We start from the raw sequence: 4,796 nt of genomic DNA on the forward strand, positions 1-4,796 counted from the left end.
ACCTGCATAACAAGAGGGTGCCAGTGCCAGTCAGATCACACCTGTAGAACAGTATCATTGTCCAAATAAGTGCACGAGGACAGAAATGGGAGAAAGCCAGAGGCTTCATGACAAAACACATTTGCCACTGAACTAATTCCTTCTGACACAGGTCATCAGCTCCCAGCCCACTACCAACCACTAGCAGCTCCATAATCAGCCTCTGATCACAGGACCCCCGGAGAGCAAAGCATGAATAGCACGCACCCACAGAGGGGTGACAAGATGACCCTGCAGATCTCCCAAAGAGGCTCATGAAGTCCATGAAAGAGACAAAAGAATCTGGCAGTTAAGCCATTTAATAATGACCCAACAGGCACCCAAAGAAAAATGATATGAATTAAAAGGACTAAGAGAAGATTGGGGGGGGGGGGGCAATTGGTGACGAGTGCAAGTAATTCTGGAGGGAAAAAACCCTCACTATGATTATGCCACCAAAGTTCAATGTCAAGCAAAGACTATCCTGCTATGCATCATTAAGAAAATTTCACTGTCTCCCCAGAGTTGATCATCAATCTAAAATGGGTACTGAGGATGAAATTCACTTATTTTTATAATTTGAGCTTTGTTTTTTTCAAAATAAAGTCCCAATTCAAACTTTTCTTCCACTACTAATTGTGAAATTTTGATCCCTGGCTCAAGTGGATTCACTCTTTCTAGGACCTTTCAGTGGCCTTTCTTAGGACCAATTATTTTCAGACCAAGAGGATTTCCTGCACACTGTCCAGTCCAGCAGTTTTCAAACCGCTGCTATGAGGACAGGGAGATGATTTAAAACCACATCTGGGAGAAATGACAGAAGGAAAGGAAGCCTGGAGAAAAACACAGGCAGTGGGGACTGTGACAGCTGTGTTTAAAGACCTAGGGACTGTCACTCTGGTACTCCTGAAAAGCCCAAGAGGCCAGTTTCAGTCGGCGTGATAATGCAGCTCCTTTTGCTTTAATCCTTACCAAAAAAGTAACCTGAAGTAACCTGATGTTAACTAGTTATTACTCTATTGTTCTGTTTCCCTGTACCTGTTATTGTACAAGGAAAGTAACTTTGAAATGACTAATCTGGTTTTTGCTCTTGGTTTCTGCTTTCTTCTGCCCTTCTCTGTCTATAAAACCAACCTCCTTTGCCTGGCTCATTGGAACACATATTCTACTTTGTGGAATAAAGTATTGCCTGATTCTAGAATCGCAAATAAAGCCAATTAAGATTTTTAAACTAAATTGTCATTTTGTCTTTTGACGGTGGAAAGTAAATTCCATCATATTTTGAAGGTAATAGGTCCTGGGAAGGGAGGGAATAGATCAGAGGAGGTGGACTGGGAGGGGAATTGGGACAGAATTTTAAATAGGGTGGTCGAGATAGGCCTCATTGAGAGGGTAACATTTTAGAAACTTCATCGAGAGGACATGATACAAGTGAGTTCTAGGAAAATTACTTGCGTCCTGGGCCTAGAGAATCAAGTGGCCACGAGCCTAATCTGTCTTTGCGATGTAATTCTGGAGTCACGCTGCGCACAAGCTAAAAGAAAGCAAAGGCCAAGGAGAGCCCCAGGTCTAGGCCCGATGTCCCCGGCCCTCCTGGAACACCTGATTCCAGGCTTTCCCCACTTCAGAGTGCAGTCCTTGCCACCCGGTTCATTTATCACTGCCACCTGTCCCGCATCAGCACCCAGTCTCCCGGGGAACTACAAGAGATAACTCCTTAGAGGCTTCTTTTTCATTCAAATTGTATGTTGCTCAGGTTCTAAAACCTCTAAAGAGTGGGAGGGTTGAAAAGGTTTATTTCAGAAAATTGGCAGCCAGAGACTGCCACATTTGTTAGAATTCCAGGGCACAAAAAACATTGGCAAGAGACAAAAAACACGCTTAAACATAACTTGGTTCTAATTTTGAGACTCCCGGGCATCAAAATACACAGCACTTTGGAAAAATACTCAATAATCCTCTTATTTTCCTTAGTTTCAAAAGATAACGCTTACTTCCAACCCTCTCTAAGAGATGACTGCTTCTTTTTCTAGTCCAAGAAGAGCTGGTTCTTTTGCCAAACAACTTTGAAGCACAAGGCAGCCTCACTGAAGAGCTTCTAGGTTTGGGTTCCATGGAAAGGTAAAAAAGATATTTAAAAGTACACTACAGATTTCTGGGCTCATTTCAGTAAAGATAGGGCAATTCAAGCAAAAACAGTTGGTCCTCCTTACCTGCGGGTTCTACCTCCATGGATTCAACCAACCAGTGATCGAAAATACTTGGAAAAAAATAAAAGTGAAACTAATACAATAAAAAATAATGCATATTTTTTTAAAAAAGCAATACAGTATAACCACTATTTACATAACATTTACACTGTATTAGGTATTAGAAATAATCTAGAGATGACTTAAAGTACACAGGAAGATGTGTATAGGTTATACGTAAATATTATGCCATTTTATATCAGGGACTTGAACATCCATGGATTTTGGTATCCTGGGGAGAGGGGGGTCCTGGAACCAATCCCTCAGAGATACCAAAGGACGAAGGTACTAGGAATATTTCAAAAGTGTCAACAACCTAACCTCTAGAAAGAGACTGTAGTGACAATATCTAGAAAAGGTGGCACACTCTGATGAAAAGCCCCAGGGAGGTGCATATACTCGGGGCCTAATCACTCCCCAGGCTCAGCTGAAGTGCAATCAGGTTTGAAGCCTCTTTCTCTTTTGGTTTCTAAGGTGCTGCTGCAGCCCAGTGAAGGCCACCCGGAATCACATTACCAGGACTACTAGGAGACAGCTTAGTATCTTCCTGCAAGGACTGTTTTTAGGACCTCATGTAAGCCAGTGGCAGAACAGAAATACAGAACCTTAGAATTTTATGACACAAACAGGGCTGTGGGGCTCCCCTATCTGTGGAAACTAGAGCCTGTGACCACCCTTCAGAATCTGCCCCTCACACCTAATAGCAGTGAAACGTGGGACAAGTTGTCCAACGTCTCCCATTTGAAATAAAATGAGGACAGGAGTAATTGCTAAGAGGATTAATGGTTCATATTTGTAAAGTGCTTAGAACAGCACCTGGCACAGAGTAAGCACACTATGAATGTTTGCTAAGTAAAAATAAACAAGCAGTTTACGTCTAACAGGAAACTAAATTTCTATAAAGGTATGGTGAGGCAGGGGAGGAAAGACCTTCTCATAACTGTTCTTAGATCCCCTACCTACTCAACGACTTCTTACTAACACAACCCCCACCCACCCCTATGCATGATCCTGGCTGGTGCCAGGTAGGGACAGGGTGCCAGAGAGTAGGAATGGAATATCCACTGCTACCGGGTCCCCTTAATTCCAAGTGGCTTATGATTAACTACACTGCAAATTTATATATTGAAAACAGCTCAAGCAGAGCGAATAAGAGCAAATAAACAAAGACAAACATCCCAGGTTGCAGCCAGCAGACAGAAGCTAGAAACCATCAAATATCTCCCTCAATTGTTTTCACCCGCTCAGGTTGAAGGGAGCCCTTTGCCTCCTCACGTGCTTGGCAACCATAACCGCACATTTATGTATGTGGCTCAGGACTTCAGAAGCATCAAAGGTATTCTGATAAAATACGAGCAGAGCAACCAATTTAAGACGAAAAATCTCAAAAATAAATCTCACGTATAAAATTCCTTGTGATGAATTATAAAGAAAAATCCTTAATTCCTAAGAGACACACACCTCTCAACCACAAAGTGGGTGCTTGGAATGATCATTGTGTAAAAGTGGGCTGCACACCATCCCATGGAAAACAAAAATTACCAATCATCCAGGTATTCAACCTTGTAAAAGCATCGTGTGAGTCATTTAGGTTTTAGTTTTATGTCACAGTTTTGCCTTTAAGGTCATTTTAATCTTTCAGACATGACTTGAACTCCCTATTAAGATTAAAAATTCTGCTAAACATTCGCTGTATTAACACCATTAAGAACTGAGACCTAGTTCTTTTCTTTGGTCTGGTTTTATAAACGCTGGTGAGAAACCAAGAAGAAAAAAAATGATAAATTTCTATGCAACAAAACAGCTATTGTGGAAAGAAGTGAGCCCCTAGGGCCGTTTAGGCTGCATACAGGGCACAGGCTCACGCACACTAAAGGCCTGGAGACATGGGTGGCACAAACTAGAACCAAGGGAGTGTTAAGTAATTTCAACAAGAACTGATATATTTTTTTTAAGGACTGCAAATGTAGATACAGATGCATTAAGGTACACACATATTGGTTTTTATGTAAATAATGGCCTCTGATTTTCTTCGTTGCTACCGTGAGTCACCTAGGGGACGTGATTCCCAAGCTTTTAAAATTCTGAACAAACGGAAAGAATGCAAGCGGAGAGGCACTCCACAAAAACATTAATACCAAGCTGGGGGATTTTTCGAACAAAAACAGGAAGAAGTCTTTGCTATGGCGGAGCCTGGAGGAAGGAAAAACTTTTCCATCAACCTTTCTTTCAAGAGGACTCAGACATTCCTTCCACCATTGTGTAGCAATAACTTTATAGTAAATGGAGAAAACGAAGTCGTCACCTCCACACTAATCCTCTACAGAGAAGACAAAAGAGACGTGACTTTAACTTCATGAACTTAATGCAAATTTCCTTCACAATAATGAAGCTCAGTAAACGAGTCAGACGGTCCCTCATTCAGACCCCGCCCCCAGAACGCCACTAGCTCCCGTTCTGAAGAACCCGCTGCAGCGAGAAGGGGCGGCCCCCACGGCTGCCACTTTCCCCCGGGGGCTCCACAGGCTC

This window comes from Galeopterus variegatus, unplaced genomic scaffold, assembly GCF_000696425.1.
Source record: "Galeopterus variegatus unplaced genomic scaffold, G_variegatus-3.0.2 Scaffold1737, whole genome shotgun sequence".
Taxonomy (NCBI): Eukaryota; Metazoa; Chordata; class Mammalia; order Dermoptera; family Cynocephalidae; genus Galeopterus; species Galeopterus variegatus.